Consider the following 20891-nt stretch of genomic DNA (forward strand, 5'->3'; position numbering starts at 1 on the left):
TGAACGGAACGATCATAGCTTTTTTCTTCTTGTTTCTTGCTTATCTCGTTTTCTTCTGAACATTCTGATATCCAATTCCCATGTATGCATATCACATCACACATGTGATTTCCCACTTGCAAGGGAATTGCACTTTGGTCCCTCAAATTTGGCCTATTTGCAAACTAGTCCCCGGACAAGCGATTTAATTCAATTGCAATCCTAAATAATTTAAGAATATAAGAATTTAATTCAAAACTCTAAATATTCTCAAATTAAATAATCTCGGATCAAATATAAATAATTTTGGACTTAACGCATTTTAGTCCTTGAACTTGTCACTATTTGCAAATTGATCCCTGCTCGGATTTCACCGTAGAATTAAATCTTCTTTCATTCTCGGAACTCGGAATTTAATTCTTAAATTCCATAAATATTTAATTCCAATATTTCCATATTTTAATTTAAGAATCTCGGAATTTAAATCTCAAATCCGTAAATTCTCAAATTAAATATTTTCAGCTCGGAAATTAAATCTCTAATTTTCATCAATTATCAAATTGATATTTTTCCCAAATTATTGAATTTAAATCTCAAATTTTATAATTAATAACTTAATCTTTTCAGGGCCTTACATTTCCTCCCCTCTAAGGAATGATTTCATCCTCGAAATCACATTCAATCGGAATATCAAATCTGATAAACTAAATGATTATCCGAAGTAATTCTCACTTCAATCATCCATCTCAGACTTCTTCGTTCAACTCATTATCTCTTTCTAGTTTATCTCTTCATTCTGTGTCTATTTCCTGTTGTACTTTTGCTCAGTCAAGGATCTATCACATATTCGGTATAGCTCAGAATCATATCAGACTCTGTCTTGACTAATTAAAATACATAGGAAGAACATCACAGCTGTTTCCTTCACTTATAAACATAGAACATATCTGATCGTCTTGGATTGAAGAACGATCAATTTCGTTACTAGAACCCTTAACTCTGTCTAACATCATAGACAATGTAATTCATTTTCGATGATGACATCTTTCTTCTACAGAAGATAGAGAACATATATCACGTTTATGTTGTCATCCCACTTACAGCTTCAAGATCAGTATCCATCCTTCATTTCAATACTGTGAGTTATAAATATCTTTCCTGATATCTTTTCTTCTTCATTTTCCTGATTAAATCTGTAATCATAGATATGTCATTCTTTAGTAATCACAAAATGATGTCACATTTGAACTGTTTCTTTTGAATCACAATCAGTAGAAATTATTCAGACTAACTCAAAGGTTAATCGACCTCATCTGAAGACAGTTCATAAATACAAATTTAGCTGTTGTTCTTCAACTGACACATTAAGATCAAGGAACATGTCTCATGTATCAAATAATTCATACACGATAATGTATTCAACAATGAGTAAAATTATCATTTTTGTCTCAATACTCACGATAATCCATTATCAGATCGATTCTGGAATCTCTTTCAAAAGAAAACAATGCTTCAGAATAAACATTTCTCGCTGATCATTCTGTTTCAGCTTTCAAATTATTCATTTCTCAAATTTATCTCATCTGTTCTGTCATAATCTATACAATTCAGTCTTCACCTTCTGTATTTTTCTCAAACCATATCTGGTCTGATAGATGATACTTCAAAAATTCTATCTCAACACAAAGAATTTTTGATTTTTTTCTCATCTCAAATAGCTGTCACAGGAATTATCATCATCAAGTGCCAAAATCAATCAAATACTATCGAATCAGATACTATAGTTATGAGCAGTTCCTCAAAAATTTGGATAGTCATCTCAGACAATCCATCGATCAAGGATGGTACAATGTAATCACATTCAACCAAATACTCAGAATTCAGAAAAATAAATTCCACAATCTATCAAATAAACTTATAGTCTCGATCCCATCCATAGATTGAAATCAATTCCTGAAATCTCATAACATCAATATCTTCTTCACATCTAGCTATTTATATCTGTATCACATCTAATACAGCACATTCTTAAATTTTTTGAAATATACTCGACTTCAAATCTCAAACTCAAGACGATTCGAGTAATGAGAAACAACAATCTTTCAAATAGTTGCTCATATTTCGACTCGATAGTTGCTAATGTGTTTCATAGATCATCTGATCTTTTCTTGTCTACTTCATTTATTAAAAAAAAATTGAAGTATTGCAAAGTCAATTCTGTCATATCTGCTTTCAATTTCGTTCATCAGTACTGATTCTCCAATCATTCATACACATTGGAGACACTTGAATTGATATTCAATCTGTAGTACTGTGCTTTTTCAGAATCTGATATTCCATATCAAGAATATCGAGCACAATCAACAGACTATTCACTTCAATTCCATTCATTCTGATTCATTGTCTTATCTCACATCGTAATTTAGTATTCTCAATCAAATTCTACTCGTTTGATCTGATATCAATGTTGTTTAAGCTTAAAGTTGATATTCATCAAACACTCAAATCGAGTAATGCTATCAGTCTTTATCAGTTACGAGCCAATAATAGCACGATATATGGAATCAATATATCCAATTCGATGAAAGATAACATAACAATGGCCAATGAAAATCGATTCGAAATCAAGAATCAGATAACATCAAAGGACATTGATCAAAGTCGAATCGTCAAATCAAATAAATTCTGGACGACAATCGTTGCTAAGTGAAAACAACTCACTTGCATTTCAAAACTCGAGGTGAAAAATCAAATTAAGGTTCGATAAATCAAAGAATACGAGCCAAGGAAAAATAATCACATCAGTGATCCAAGTCAATATCAGTACTATTCCCATATACCCCAAATGAAGGTTGACTGCATGGCTTTACGATGAGATATCTACACACACTAATCAATTAGGACACAGTCCTAAGGCATATTCAGATAGTACAACAGGAACTCCAGATTACCAGAAAGAATTCAAATTGAAGGATTCAATTATTCAAAGTTCACCTCATTTCATTTCAATGTCCAGAATTAGAATTTCTTAATCGATACTGAATAACGAGAAGCTTCAAAAATTAAGATCATGCAATTCATCAATGAACAATAGCATGCGAATCAAAAAGTGCATGCATCAAATAGCATCAAAAGTAAAGGCTCAACTGTAACTACATTCGCTATTGTTCTTCATCTTAATCATACCACTTAAACAAGGGACATCAAAATTCATTTTCTTCTTCTTGAGAAGTAGAGGAGAAACATATCAGATTCATTCTCCCAATTCAGTCACTATTTTTTTTCGAGTCATTTCAATTCATACATTTCCATGTAAAACTCAATCGTATCATCCGTCATGTAAAAGCAATATCACCTCATTCAGTACATTTCAGTATATATGTCAACTATCTTTCACTTGGATTACATACTAACTTCACTTCTCAAGATGCAATCAAGGTAGCATAATCAACTCAACTCAAAGCTAAGTAACTAAACAATATTCATATCTTCATCATCATACTGCTAAAAGCATCTAGCATAATCCCAAGAACATCTTCAATTCAATGCCTTACCTGGGTATATCTCAATATTGAGCAAGAGAAATAAATCGATTCACTTATTCAGGATACAATGTTACAAATCGCTAGCTTTGGTCTCCGAGTGTTTTACACATCATTCCAAAGCCTACAACTTATAACTGAATTAATCAATTCAGAAGAATAGAAATTCCATTCAAAGTTGGCGGAGTCCTACCATATCGTGAAGTGCTATACATTTCTGACATTCTCCATATCGAATAGTTATCATGATGCTATAGATTCGAGGTTTTCTGACAATATCAAGTCAAGTATTGCTAATCAGCAAAATACTAAATCTTACCTCAATCCCAACATAATAAATTCTCGAAGCTGATAAAGCAGCTCCCTCGATATATGATGGTCTCTTTGTCATCTCAATCTCATTACAGTAATAGCCAAAAGGCTCTTTCGCTTATACTTCACATTTATGACGATGCACCATCATTTTCATGAGCTGAACCTGCAGTCAATCTCAGACCAATATCCACAATCTATATGTCATAATCAAGGTATACATCACCTACTCAGGTTTGAAAATTCATAATCATTCATTGTATTGCCCGACATCGTTGCATATCTATTCTCAAGATTATTCAGCTAACGGAGCAAATCAATAGGAGTTAAATTTCATTTCTCAATTTCACTAACTCCTACGCTGATTAATCAATGCAGTGATCTTCGTAGTTCAAAATCACATTTTCTTTCTTCTCATATAGCAAATTTATCAAAGTTATCAACTTGATATTGTGATCAGCTTCATAGTCATCTCCTCGTCAGCTTACCTCTGATCAGTACTCAGTTCTAATGTTTGAAGACTCATACACATGCTTACACTCGATTCAGAGATTCAGGTAAGCATGTAAAATCACAGAAGTCAAGTACAACTGCTTCCAATCATTTCAGATATTCAGGTAGCATGTGCAAGTTCAATATTCAAACATACTTTTCAACTAAAACACAATGTCATCTGATAAGTTCATAATATGAAAGCATGTATCATACTAGCAATTAAAACATGTAATTCAATCATCTCATGCTAGTATACAAATAAGCAAGGAAGAAAACTCAATCTACCCCACTCATTATTCGTCTATCTTATTCCAGAATTTTCTCGCTCTGATACCACCTGTTGTGGGGACCTCGGGTTGCTAATCTAATCTTGGAGCAATTAATCACTAAACATGATTAATTAATAAAGGATCAATAAACATTAATCAAACAATAAAAGAATGCTTAACCAAGAGCTTAACAATTTTTTTTTAAAAAACATGCACCTCGCTCGATCGGTCAAACTCAACCGATCGATCGAGCACAAAATTGCAAGTCTTGGGTTTTAGCCAAAAAGGGCCTTGCTCGATCGGTCAAATTCAACCGATCGAGCGGGCATGCTCTGTTAAAAAATCTGCAGAATGGCTCTTGCTGTCAAATCTGATTCCAAGCATTCTTAACTATAACTCAGCAATCCAATACATGTTATGTCAAGTCTAAAACATGTATACATAAATAAATCAAGTCTAATAACCATGTCATGCATTTATACATTAACAAGTGATACAAAAGCTATCAAAATAACTAGTTATACAACAAGTTCTACAAGTATATAAACATGCTATACTTGATTCCAACTCAATTTGTGACAGCAATTTCAACATCTTAAACCCGAGTCCAAACATGCTAAATCTCTCTCTCGAGCTACCCTTGTCGTCACAGACTAGCTCCTGTCCCACATGTTGTCATGCACACATACAAAACAAAAACAACAGCTGTGAGACCTCGATTCTAAACCACTAATCTCGGATTAAACAACAATTAAGCGAACAAGAATCCAAGAGTAGAACAATTCAAAGTTTTTTTTTTTTTTTAAACGCCGCGCGCCCGCGCGAGGAACCAAGCTCGCCCGTGCGCGGGCTTCAACAACCGTGACCAACCAAAGGCTCGTGCGCGCGCGAGGTACCAAGCTCGCGCGCGCGCAGGCAAACAATTCAGAGGCCCAACGGAGGCCTCGCGCGCGCGCGAGGAATGCCTCGCCCGCGCGCGGAAGTCCTAGGCAGAAAATGCTCAGGCTGCAGAAAATAAAGAAAGGATTCCGCGCTTGGTCCGACATGCCTTCAAATACATATGCAATAACAGGGTGTAGGGAAACATGCCATAACAAGTCATGCTTTCAGAAGGCCTAAAAACAACCAGAAGTCTAAATCGATACAACAACAACATACTTCGATTTTATATTACAATCCGAATACAAACTAATTCGAATAACAAAACATATCAAGTTCGAGTTCTAACATGCTTCAACCTTAAACTAGATAAACATGCTAATTCGACTTCTAAACCGAGTCTCGCTTCTACTACTTGCCCTCGAAGCTAACCATGCCTCTTCTGACTTGTTCCTGCCCCACCTGTTGCCAAGTACACATACAAAACAAAGCAACAGCCGGATAACCGGTGAGAACGACATTCCCAGTAAAAGCAACATAACAAGTAATACTAGTAACAAACATGCTTTCAATACAATAACGAAATCAATAACATCGTAATGAAATGCATGTCTTTAAACAGGGATATCAAATCTGATAACGAGGGATTGCTGCTGTGCCTTTGGGATCCCGAGGATAAGATCACGTAACAACTCACCGACTCTCCCAATCGAGGTGGTGCCACGTATCTCACTCCTCTAGACTTTGAGCAACTATAATGAGTATGCTAGCACCGGACGAAACGACTACGACCTGGGCCACTCAATCATAGTTCCCAAATGTCTAAACAAAAAGGGCGGTTCTGCCCGCTGAAACAAGATTGGCTCAAGATGAATGCATAACAGAAACATAAAACATAATCCTTTTAACAAAAACCAATACAATCAAACAATACACAAGTTCCTCATGCTAGAACAAGTGTAGATGCAAGTATGAGATTTCAAAAGGGAAAACTCGAGAACCACAGTCCCGAGTATGCTATCCCGCTACGATGACTGCTTTTACCTTTCAATGCAGTAGCTTCAACTCTGGATAAGCTACAAAAGAGATTGTATAAACAACTACACAATCTAGCAACAACAAGGCAACGGTTCAAGGAAAACTCTTTATACCGTTCTTCGTCCAATTCTCTGAAACGATCAAACAGCTGCTAACTCTGGGCTTGACAACTCCAAACGAATCTGTTCAGATACAAGAGATGATTGATCAATAACCACGATCAACTTACAAGCCAAGTTCAAACTCAAAAACGGTTCAAAATCTCCAAAAACTCAAACCGACGGCATAACGGCTATAACTGAACAAACCGGCAATGCAGACAGCAGTTCAATACTGATAACAACTAAATTCAATGCTAATACAACAACAACAAGACAAACCCAACAAATCTCAAAACCATGATTTTCAAAAATGGCTTCCAAAAATCATAAAAAATCCGAACGTTGCTCTATTTCAAAACTGACAGATAATAAACGATCAGAACTCTGTAGAGAACAACATACTCGAATCTAGAACGATTCTAACAACATCCAAAAACTAGAATGTATCCGATTGTAGAAAAACTTACGATATAACAGAGCTCTCACTGCTGTGATCGATAATCTGCCTTCAGAAATAAATTCCAACGGACGGATCGAGCTCGGACTGGATTTGGAAAGCTTAAAGAAGCGTTTTCTCAAGCTTTAATGGAAGGAATCGATGGAGAGGAAGAAGGAGGAGAAGTGAAGACTAAGTCAAGTCTTTTCCAAGTGTAGATAATATATTAAACTCAAAATTTGCGTTTTAGTCCCTGAAATTCCAAAATTTGCAAAAAGGACCCTGATCAAAATCAAGTTGGCTCGTGAACTCTGCAATCTCCGATTAACTCAAATAAACTCATTTAAGATAAAAACGGGGCATCACAATTCTCCCCCACTAAGAAGAGATTTCGTCCTCGAAATCAACGAGAACCACAACTCAAAGATAGAATAAAGAACTAAAGACAGTAAGAAGAACTCACGTCATCCGAATAGCTCTGGAAAACGCTGTCTCATGTCAGACTCTGTCTCCCAAGTCGCTTCCTCAACACCGTGACGGCTCCACTGCACCTTCACTAACGGAATCAACTTGGTCCTGAGTTGCTTTTCTTTCCGATCAAGGATCTGAATCGGTCGCTCAAAATAGCTCAGAGTCTCGTCTAACTCGGCTTCGTCAGGCTGAAGGATATGAGAAGGATCTGGATGATACTTTCGCAGCATAGAGACGTGAAAAACGTCTTGAATACCAGATAAAGACGGAGGAAGTGCAAGTTTGTAGGCAAGATCGCCTATCTTCTCGAGAATCTTGTACGAACCGATGAATCTTGGAGATAACTTTCCTCTCTTACCGAATCTGACGGTGCCTCTGAACGGAGAAATCTTAAGGAATACACGGTCTCCCTGCTCAAAACTCAGAGGTCGACGTCTGACATTCGCATACTTTGCTTGTCTATCTTGAGCTGTCTTCATTCTGGTCTGAATGACCTTAACCTGTTCTGCCATAACTCGAAGCATATCCTGTTGGAGAACGCGGCGATCAGATCAATCAGAATTGATACCCGGTGCAGCGGAAGTTTAAAAATTTTATATGGAACGATTCCATAATGGGTATCAAAACTTAACGATTAAATTGTGTGTGTAAAAATTAAATAACAATTATAAATTTTTACCTCCAATCTCGAATCGAGATTATGGACACCAACAGATTGCTCTGCTCTTGTTGTATATCCCTGGAACTGATGGACGAACTGTTCTTCAATCAGGTCCACGAACGGATAATTAATCCCTCTGATAGATTGCACTAGAAAATCTATCAGAAGTTTCTACGAAGAGATTAACGAATTTGATCCGTTAAACCAGACTGTAATTCAAAATTCACAGGCTGGATTTTTCGAGCAGAGGGAGGGAGGGGGCGGCCACTTATTAAAAACGCAGCTAGGGTTTTAAAAATATTTTGTGACCTGTTGTGTCTAATTTCTGTACTGCAATAACTTATTTATAATGTAGGCCACTAACAGCTTAGGGCCCATTAGTCATAAGTTCAAGCCCGACAAGCAAAGCCCGCATGTTCAGAAATTAATATAAAATTCATCGTGACTCCGATTGATAAACCGATTTCACCAATGTGCACAGAAACCATTTCTGCACCTTTTAAAGTCAAGATAAATTTTTCTGAATCCGAATTCAGTGGTTTCCAAAAATGTCCATCCCTATGTCATTTTAGGAAATCTTACTCCTCTACTCATAATTAAGAAGTCCAACTTCTTTGTTCATTAAATTTAACTCTTTAAATTTAACTATCTCAATGGGGATTAAAAATCCATTACACTGTGTGACCCTCAATGGTTCAGGGATACAGCTAGCCGTGGGCTCACAACTCCTTGTGACTCGGAACAACAATTTCCGACTTGCCCATCGAATCATGGTAAGAGCGCCTAGCAACATCGCCCCATGATTCCCTAGGTATCACTGATAGTGCCTACAAGAACCAATAGATTTTGGTTAGCGTACAGTACGGTCCCTTCATCCATATATCCCGATCGAATCAACAACCATTGGTATATCGAGAGTCGTTCGAGATTCGATAACTATGCAATACATCTTGAAGATCAAATAGTGACATCGCATGTGCTACTAAGAAACCATTTCCTAAACCACATCATGTACTCTGGCCAGAGATTCGTCACACTAATATCTCCTCAGATCGCATAGGATATCCACACTCGCAAGTATGTGGTGAATCCTTGACAACAAAGCATCGACTCCTATATGTGTTGTAACTGTACCCAATCCCGACACCTGATGACCCCAATAGAGTCGGTAAACGAGTCAAAGCACAGTACTAGCATATAGAGTCTCAATGATGTTTCAAGTAGTAAGGACTAATGGTGTACAACCAAAACCGCGGACTATATCCACTCGATAAGTGATAACCACTTGGAAAGTCCGGATAGGGTAGTTCGATCATTCATCGTATGAATATCCATTTGCATGCTTCGAACATCTCCATGTTCCTTACCAATGAAACGTGGTACTCTGCATCGCAAATGCTAGTCTCAAACTCGAGCGATCCTTATCCTTATTATCGGACGGCTCAATCGACTAGGAACAGTTTAGAATATACAGTGACTATAAGATGTGTTTCATGATAGACATCCCCATGTTCTACCACATCTTACATACACTATAGTATATTCAAGGTCTTTATCAAAACAACAATAGTATATCACAATATAACAATATGAAGAAAGATAAAGTCATTGCCATTAATAAAAGTGTAAATAATATTAAACAAAAGATTGTTTATACAAAGAGTCATCAAAGCCCTTAGCCACAAGTTGGCTCACCGGGCACCCACTCTTTCAATCTCCCACTTGCCCTATAGCCAACTAGTCATACTACGTAGACCCATTGCTTCGCGATGTTTGTCAAATAATGGTCCTGGCAAGGGCTTAGTAAGTGGATCAGCGATATTGTCTGCAGAGGCCACTCTTTCGACAGTTATGTCTCCTCTTTCCACAATCTCCCGGATGATGTGGTATTTCCTCAGTACGTGTTTGGATCTTTGATGAGACCTTGGTTCCTTTGCCTGAGCAACGGCACCCGTGTTGTCACAGTACACCGGGACTGGACCAACAACTTCAGGAATGATGCCCAACTCTTGGACGAAATTCCTCATCCAAACGGCCTCTTTAGCAGCAGCTGATGCTGCAATGTATTCTGATTCAGTGGTGGAATCCGCTGTGGTGTCCTGCTTGGAACTCTTCCAAGAGACAGCACCGCCATTGAGCATGAACACAAATCCAGAGGTTGACTTCGAGTCATCCACGTCACTTTGGAAGCTAGAGTCGGTATAGCCTTCCAATTTTAGTTCTCTTCCTCCATATACCATGAACATATTCTTAGTCCTTCGTAAGTACTTAAGAATGTCCTTCACGGCTTTCCAATGCATTTGACCGGGATTAGCTTGATATCTGCTCGTGACACTCAGAGCAAATGCTACATCCGATCTGGAAGATATCATCCCATACATGATACTACCTATGGCTGACGCATATGGTACATGTGTCATTTTCTCTATCTCTTCATCCGTCTTGGGACACATAGACTTGGATAGAGAAACTCCATGACACATGGGTAGATGTCCTCTCTTGGACCCATCCATTGAAAACCGTTTCAATATGGTGTCGATGTAGGTTGATTGAGTGAGTCCTATCATTCTCTTAGATCTATCTCTATAGATCTGTATCCCAAGAATATAGGATGCCTCACCCAAATCCTTCATCGAGAATCTACCTGATAACCATATCTTCGTTGACTGCAACATCCCTACGTCATTCCCAATGAGTAGGATGTCATCAACATAAAGTACTAAGAATGTCACCGCATCCTTAACTACTTTCTTGTACACGCATGGTTCCTCCGGATTCTTGATGAAACCAAAATCTTTTATTGTTTCATCAAATTTCTGGTTCCAACTTCTTGATGCTTGTTTTAGACCATAAATTGATCTCTGAAGCTTGCATACCTTATTCTCGCTTCCCATGGATGTGTAGCCCTCAGGCTGCTTCATATAGATTTCTTCCTTAATGTCTCCATTAAGAAAAGCAGTCTTCACATCCATTTGCCATATCTCATAGTCATACCATGCAGCTATGGCAATAAGGATTCTTATGGACTTGAACATTGCAACTGGTGAAAAGGTTTCATCATAGTCAACTCCTTGTCTTTGAGTATAACCTTTTGCCACCAATCGCGCCTTTTAGGTCAATACTTTACCATCAGGCCCAAGCTTTCTCTTGTAGATCCATTTACATCCTATTGGAACAATTCCATCGGGAGGATCTACTAAAGACCAAACTTGGTTTGTATGCATCGAATCTATTTCCGACTGCATAGCTTCAAGCCATAAATTTGAATCCGCATCAGAAATTGCTTCCTTGAAGTTTCTTGGATCACATCCAACATCAGGTTCATCTTGATCCCCTTCAAGAAGAAGACCATATCGAATAGGAGGTCTAGAAGTCCTCTCGGATCTTCTAGGTACAGGCGTGTCTATCAATGGTTCCTGAGGTGTAGGATCGTTATTTTGTATTTCGGGTTCTTCTCGAATTTCTTCGAGTTCCATCATCTCGCCTTTCTTATCCAATAAGAACTCCTTCTCCAAGAAGGTGGCATTCCTTGAAACAAACACCTTTGTTTCAGCACGATAATAGAAATAATATCCGATTGAATTCTTCGGATACCCTACAAAATAACATAAGCTGGATCGACTATCCAACTTATCTCCCACTGTCCGCTTCACGTAAGCAGGACATCCCCAAATCCTCAAGTACGAATACTTAGGAGCTTTTCCATTCCATAACTCGTATGGTGTTTTGTCCACTGCTTTAGTGTGGACGTTGTTCAACAACAATACCGCCGTTTCAAGCGCATAGCCCCAAAACGAAGGTGGGAGCTCAGTGAAGCTCATCATGGACCGAACCATGTCCAACAAAGTTCGATTACGACGCTCCGATACACCATTAAGCTGTGGTGTCATAGGAGGAGTCCACTGAGATAGAATCCCATTCTCTTTTAGATAGTCCAAAAACTCGGTACTTAAGTATTCTCCACCTCGATCCGATCGAAGTGCTTTAATACTTTTACCTAGCTTGTTTTCTACTTCAGCCTTGAATTCTTTGAACTTTTCAAATGCTTCAGACTTATATTTCATTAAATATAAATACCCATACCTCGAATAATCATCAGTAAAGGTAATGAAGTAGGTGTGGCCATATTAAGTACCAACTCTAAATGGACCACAAACATCTGTATGGATCAAATCCAACATATTTTGACTACGCTCAGGTTTCCCCTTAAAAGGAGATTTGGTCATTTTTCCTTTCAGGCAGGATTCACAAGTAGGTAGAGAGTTAATATCAGACATATCAAACATGTCCTCTCCCACTAGCTTGTTCATCCTCCTTGAGGAAATATGACCTAGCCTAGCGTGCCAAAGGTTTGCCGGGTTTTGGCTATCGATTTTCCTTTTGTTTGTTGTTTCCGGTTTATCAACATAATTTATTGGAACTTCTTTTAGTTTTAAGTTGTATAGATCGTTTTCAAGTAGTCCATTTCCAATCAAACATTCATTCTTGTAAATATTGCAAATCCCATTCACAAAATTGCAAGAATAACCATCTGTATCAAGCATAGAAACAGAAATAATGTTTTTAATTAAATCCGGAACAAATAAAACATCTCTTAAAAGTAACTTAAAACCGTTCTGCAAAATTAAATAAACATCTCCCACGGCTTTAGCTTCAACTCTGGAACCATTTCCGAGCCTCAGCTGGGTCTCACCCATTCTAAGCCTGCGACTTCTTGTCATCACCTGCAAATCATTGCAAATGTGAGATCCACATCCGGTATCCAATACCCAAGAAGTAGTATTAAGTGAAACATTTATTTCAATATAGAACATACCCTTCGCAGTTCGCAACTGCTCTAGATATTCCTTGCAGTTACGCTTCCAATGACCGGGCTTCTTGCAGTAATGGCAAACATCCTTGGATTTTTGCATGTTTGAAGCCTTTGTCTTGTACTTCTTCTCGGGTTCGATTTTCTCGGGTGGGGCAGAACGTTTCTTGCCCTTTTTACTTGGCCCCTTCTTAGCAGAAGAAGAGGAGCCCACCAAGAAAGCCGGTTTATCCTTCTTTAATGTGGATTCATATGTCACAAGCATATTGACCATCTCTTCAAGGGAGGCCTCTATCTTGTTCATATTGAAATTCACCACAAATCCGTCAAACGAAGAAGGAAGAGACAGAAGTAGTAAGTCCACGTTGAGTTCATGCTCCAACACCAAATCAAGGGTTACCAACTTCTGTATGAGCCAAATCACTCGTACCCCATGATCACGGACCGAAGTCCCTTCATGCATGCGACACGTCATTAGCTCCTTTACAATAGCAAACCTTTCAGCCCTCGATTGAGCCCCAAAAAGTTCCTTGAGTTGTACGTGAATGTCAGCAGCATTCACGGTGTCCTCAAATCGCCTCTGGAGTTCATCAGACATCGAGGCTTGCATATAGAATTTGGTCTTGATATCATGGTCCCACCATGTATCAAGTTTGGCTAACTCTTCCGGACTTACGTCAGCTGGTGCTTCCTTCGGAGGAGATTTTTCTAACACGTAGAACATCTTCTCCGAAGTCAAGACAATCTTCAACTTACGAAACCATTCCGTATAGTTTGCGCCAGTCAACTTATTTTGTTCGAGGATCGAGAAAAGTGGATTACGCGAATTCATCTTATGAAATACTGAAAAGAAACAGACAAATATCAGTGATTGTTTAAGCAATTTACTAAGACATAAAATAGGCGATATTTATTTTATGAATCTCACTCCCACTATTTTAACGATTTCACTACCCTCTAGTGAAAACGGGAAACTGTTTTCCTTAGTGAGAACATGGAGTCCAATTGACAATCTATGGTCCCGAATAATATCAGCCAACCATAATTTCAAAAGGTAGAGCCCAATTGCTTCCAAAGCAACCTCCATGTTTTTACCTCATGTCCAATAAGGGCCCAATAATATGACGCCGTTTATTGTGACATGTCAAGATGACCCATCAATATTAAGTTGTGATGGACAGTCGCCATGTGGATCCCCCAATAATATGAGCCGATCCCATGGGAGTTCCACCCAACTTACAACATGTGTCGATCCAATGTAGAGCTTTCCGACGAACGGGCCTCCCTAATAATATGAGCCGGACCGTATCCGCGGGTAGCATCTCATACATTGATCGTTGATGGAAGGTAGGAACATTTAAACAAATTTAAATTTCCTTTATTTATCTTGATATCAATTTTAAATCATATTTAAAATGAGGGATTTTAATTATAAAAAATTGTCTAATCATTTTTAAAATTTTGTATGCTTGCCGGATTCACACAATTATGTCTAAAACATGCATACAACAATAATATCACATATTATATAGGATGATCGATTCCATTTCTAATCGACCTGTGGTTGCCAATCACGAGTCTTAGTCCAATCCTAGGTAATATGCAGTATGCAATGCAATCCTATTACATTGAGCTTCCAATTTACATTTTTTCTGTCTTTATTGTCTGCTGGGCCCACCTCCGTCTTCAAATCTTGATCTCCCACTAAATCTAATGTATTTACAATAAATAACAATGACAAGTAGGGGATACATTTTAAGGGGTGGGAACGGGCCATAAACCAAGCCCACTTTTATTACATATGACAATTCATATTGGGCCATAAACCAGGCCCATTAATAAAACCAACAACAATAAAAAAAATGTAAATTTCTAACATACACCTACAAAATTGGTCATGGCAATCGATCATCCTTATCCAATAACATTTAATTCAAAATTAATTTATTGGATAACATGCAATGGCAATTTAAATTTAAAAGGATAAAATCATATTTCATATATAAAATCTTATTTTACATACAAAATCATATTTTATCTTTTTATCAAATAAAATCATATTTTATCTATAAAATCCAATTTTATACATAAAATCATATTTTACTCAATATATCCATAAGATCATATCTTATCATCAATTGTACCAAAAATAATTAATTTCAAAATTCAATTTATCGGATAAAATATTTAAAATTTCCAAAAATTCAAATTTATCCAAAAATCAATTTTAAAATTTTCGGACTCGAACAATTCGATCCGACGCCTCGTGGACCAATCAAAAACAATTTTCGATCGGACCAAAAATAGAATTTTAACATATTAAAATTTAATTTAAAAATTAAAAAAAAATTAATTTTTCCCGCGGGCCGCCCGGGACATTCCCGGGCTGCCCGCGCCCCATAGGGCTCGGGCCGGGCAGCCCGGCTGCCCCAAGGGCAGCGACGATCGCTGCCCTGGGCAGCGCCGAGCGCTGCGCTGGGCAGCACCGTGCGCTGCCCGGGGCAGCGACGATCGCTGCCCCTGCCCCGGGCAGCGATCCAATCGCTGCCCGGGTTTTTGCCCGAAAAAAAAAAAATTTATTTTTAAATATTTATTTTGTTTCAAAAACCGAGGCTTAAAAATTTTTGTACAATCGATTAATTTAATCGCTTGATCTGAGAAACCTGGCTCTGATACCACTGTTTGAGAACGCGGCGATCAGATCAATCAGAATTGATACCCGGTGCAGCGGAAGTTTAAAAATTTTATATGGAACGATTCCATAATGGGTATCAAAACTTAACGATTAAATTGTGTGTGTAAAAATTAAATAACAATTATAAATTTTTACCTCCAATCTCGAATCGAGATTATGGACACCAACAGATTGCTCTGCTCTTGTTGTATATCCCTGGAACTGATAGACGAACTGTTCTTCAATCAGGTCCACGAACGGATAATTAATCCCTCTGATAGATTGCACTAGAAAATCTATCAGAAGTTTCTACGAAGAGATTAACGAATTTGATCCGTTAAACCAGACTGTAATTCAAAATTCACAGGCTGGATTTTTCGAGCAGAGGGAGGGAGGGGGCGGCCACTTATTAAAAACGCAGCTAGGGTTTTAAAAATATTTTGTGACCTGTTGTGTCTAATTTCTGTACTGCAATAACTTATTTATAATGTAGGCCACTAACAGCTTAGGGCCCCTTAGTCATAAGTTCAAGCCCCGACAAGCAAAGCCCGCATGTTCAGAAATTAATATAAAATTCATCGTGACTCCGATTGATAAACCGATTTCACCAATGTGCACAGAAACCATTTCTGCACCTTTTAAAGTCAAGATAAATTTTTCTGAATCCGAATTCAGTGGTTTCCAAAAATGTCCATCCCTATGTCATTTTAGGAAATCTTACTCCTCTACTCATAATTAAGAAGTCCAACTTCTTTGTTCATTAAATTTAACTCTTTAAATTTAACTATCTCAACGGGGATTAAAAATCCATTACACTGTGTGACCCTCAATGGTTCAGGGATACAGCTAGCCGTGGGCTCACAACTCCTTGTGACTCGGAACAACAATTTCCGACTTGCCCATCGAATCATGGTAAGAGCGCCTAGCAACATCGCCCCATGATTCCCTAGGTATCACTGATAGTGCCTACAAGAACCAATAGATTTTGGTTAGCGTACAGTACGGTCCCTTCATCCATATATCCCGATCGAATCAACAACCATTGGTATATTGAGAGTCGTTCGAGATTCGATAACTATGCAATACATCTTGAAGATCAAATAGTGACATCGCATGTGCTACTAAGAAACCATTTCCTAAACCACATCATGTACTCTGGCCAGAGATTCGTCACACTAATATCTCCTCAGATCGCATAGGATATCCACACTCGCAAGTATGTGGTGAATCCTTGACAACAAAGCATCGACTCCTATATGTGTTGTAACTGTACCCAATCCCGACACCTGATGACCCCAATAGAGTCGGTAAACGAGTCAAAGCACAGTACTAGCATATAGAGTCTCAATGATGTTTCAAGTAGTAAGGACTAATGGTGTACAACCAAAACCGCGGACTATATCCACTCGATAAGTGATAACCACTTGGAAAGTCCGGATAGGGTAGTTCGATCATTCATCGTATGAATATCCATTTGCATGCTTCGAACATCTCCATGTTCCTTACCAATGAAACGTGGTACTCTGCATCGCAAATGCTAGTCTCAAACTTGAGCGATCCTTATCCTTATTATCGGACGGCTCAATCGACTAGGAACAGTTTAGAATATACAGTGACTATAAGATGTGTTTCATGATAGACATCCCCATGTTCTACCACATCTTACATACACTATAGTATATTCAAGGTCTTTATCAAAACAACAATAGTATATCACAATATAACAATATGAAGAAAGATAAAGTCATTGCCATTAATAAAAGTGTAAATAATATTAAACAAAAGATTGTTTATACAAAGAGTCATCAAAGCCCTTAGCCACAAGTTGGCTCACCGGGCACCCACTCTTTCATATCCGGCCCCAAATCTGGTGACTCAGATAAATCATCCCAAAACAACGAAGATCGGCATTTCTTACCATACAATGCCTCAAAAGGCGTCATACCGATACTCGCTTGGAAGCTGTTGTTGTAAGAAAACTCGACAAGAGGCAAAGAATCCTGCCAACTAGTGCCAAAGTCTAGCACTACCGCTCGCAACATATCCTCCAACGTCTGGATAGTCCGCTCTGACTGTCCATCTGTCTGAGGATGATAAGCTGTACTCAGATGCAATCGAGTACCAAGCGCCTCTTGCAAACTATGCCAGAAGTGCGAAGTGAATCTCGGGTCTCTGTCTGAAACGATCGACTTCGGCACCCCATGCAATCTCACAACATTGCTAACATAAAGCTCAGCCATCTGATCATGACGATACGTCATCCTGTAAGGAATAAAGCAAGCTGACTTCGTCAATCAGTCGATTACTACCCAAATGGCATCGCATCCTCGAACGGATCGTGGTAGCTTCGTGACGAAATCCATAGAAATGTGATCCCATTTCCAATCAGGAACAGATAAGCTGTGCAATACACCACCTGGTCGCTTCCGCTCTGCTTTCACTTTCTGACAGTTCAAACACCGTGACACAAACCTCGCGATGTCGCTCTTCATTCTCTTCCACCAGAACTGATTCTTTAGATCATTGTACATCTTACGACCTCCAGGATGAATGCTAAACCGACTGCAATGATCCTCTCGGAGAATACGCTGTCTCAACTCCGAAATATCAGGCACAACAATACGGTTATTCACAAACAAAACGTCATCTCTAACCTGGAATTCTGACTGATGCCCAGTTCTGACTTTCTCTACTGAAACCTGAATGCTCGGCTCAGACTTCTGTGCTTCTCTGATTGCAACAAACAACTCCGGCTCGGCTTGAATAGCAAACACTCTGATAGTCTCCCTATCTGTTTCAAACTCTAAACCAGAAGTGCAACAATCATCGACCAACTGAGAAACACCGATAGTAGAAAGAGATAAAGAACAAAGCTTTCGGCTCAAGGCATCTGCAACTGCATTCGACTTCCCTGGATAATACTTGATCTCACAGTCGAAATCCTTCAACAGATCTAACCATCTTCTCTGTCTCATATTCAGCTCTGCCTGTGAAAACAAGTACTTAAGACTCTTATGATCAGAAAAGATCTCGAAAGACTCACCATAAAGATAGTGACGCCAGATCTTCAAAGCAAATACAATCGCTGCAAGTTCAAGATCATGAACAGGATAACGAGTCTCGTGCGGTTTCAGCTGCCTCGATGCATACGCTATCACATGCTTATGCTGCATAAGAACACAACCCAAACCTCGGTTAGAAGCATCACAATACACTGTGAAACCTCCAGTACCCTTCGGAATAGAAAGAATTGGAGCACTGGTCAGTCTCCTCTTCAGATCAACAAAGCTAGCCTCACAATCTGTAGTCCAGACAAAAGGCGCATTTTTCTGAGTCAGCTGGGTAATAGGCTTGGCAATAGACGAGAAACCCTTGATGAAACGACGGTAATAACCAGCTAAACCCATGAAGCTTCGGATCTCAGGTACTGATGTCGGTCTAGGCCAATTCATAACCGCTTCGATTTTGCTGGGATCGACAGAAATCCCATCTTCAGAAATAATATGACCGAGAAAGACAACTCGATCTAACCAGAATTCGCATTTCGATAGCTTGGCAAACAACTGCTCAACTCGCAAAATCTGCAAGACGATTCTCAAGTGCTCTGCATGGTCAGTACGGTTCTTCGAGTAGATAAGAATATCATCGATGAAAATAATGACGAACTCATCTAAATAACACTGAAAGATACGGTTCATCAAACCCATAAAAACAGCTGGAGCGTTAGTCAAACCGAACGGCATGACTATAAACTTAAAGTGACCATACCTCGTTTTGAATGCGGTCTTAGGAACATCTTCCTCTCGCACTCTCAGCTGATGGTAGCCTGACCTCAGATCAATCTTAGAGTAGACAGAAGAACCCTGCAGTTGATCGAACAAGTCATCTATTCGGGGTAAAGGATATCTGTTCTTAACTGTAGCCTGATTCAATTGACGGTAGTCGATACAGAGCCTCATAGAACCATCCTTCTTCCGAACGAATAGAACAGGAGCACCCCAAGGCGATACACTAGGTCTGATGTATCCCTTGGCAATCAAATCCTCAAGCTGCTCCTTCAACTCTCTCAATTCAACAAGTGCCATACGATAAGGAGCTTTTGAAATAGGTTGAGTACCTGGCACTAAGTCAATGCTGAATTCAACCTCTCGAATGGGTGGCAATCCAGGAACATCTTCCGGAAACACATCAGCAAAATCTCTAACCACTGGTAAGTCAACCAAAGCTGGGCTAGATTTCTGTACATCAACTGCATAAACCAAAAATCCTTCTGCACCTCTCTGTAACAAACGAGTCATAGATAACACTGAAATCAAAGGAATTCTAGATCGAGAACCCTTACCAAAGAATTTCCACTCGTCTGCCATTTTAGGTCTGAACCTGACAACTTTTAGAAAACAATCAACTGTTGTCCTGTACTTGGTCAAAGCATCTATACCGACAATACAATCAAAATCTGACAACCCAAGCACAATACAGTCGAATTCTAACAAGTTCCCCTCGAAACAAAGTTCACAGTTCCTGACTAGTCGGACAGAAACAATTCCTCCACCCAAAGGTGAAGTAACAGCTACTACTGTAGGCAACAATTCAGTTGGCAAAGCATGCAATAACACATATTTCTCAGAGATAAAGGATGGGAAGCACCTGTATCTATCAAGACATGAGTAGAATGACCGAAAATCGAACAGTTACCTGCTATGACATCGTCAGGTGCTGCCTGAGCCTGATCCTCTGTCAATGCAAAGACTCGTGCTTGCTGTCTCGGAGGCTAATTTGCACTAGAGCTACCTCCCTGTCTGTTCTGCTGTTGCTGGGGTTGGAAAGAGTGCACTGCAGACGACTGCCTCTCCGGCTGAGCTGCAGGTCTAGACGAACTCCCACTCTGAGCTGTATCTCTATTACGTTGAGGGCACACTTTAGAGAAGTGTCCCGGTTGCTGACATGTGTTACAATTGCCGAAGACTCCCACACACTGATCCGGTGAGTGTCTTCCTCCACACTTGCTGAAGTACAAGGATGATGACCCAGAACTCGGTCCTGAACCGAATTGCTTCGAACCACTGGAACTGGACGAACTGTTCCCCTGTCTCTTGAACTGTTTACCTCTTGCCTTGTACTGATCCTTTCTGTTTCCCCCACTGTTTCCACCTTCATACCTCTGCTGCTGGTTCTGATGTTGAGGTGGCTGATTCTGGTACTGAGATGGTTGGTTCTGATACTG

This window comes from Henckelia pumila, chromosome 3 (genome assembly GCF_033568475.1).
Source record: "Henckelia pumila isolate YLH828 chromosome 3, ASM3356847v2, whole genome shotgun sequence".
NCBI classification, from domain to species: Eukaryota; Viridiplantae; Streptophyta; class Magnoliopsida; order Lamiales; family Gesneriaceae; genus Henckelia; species Henckelia pumila.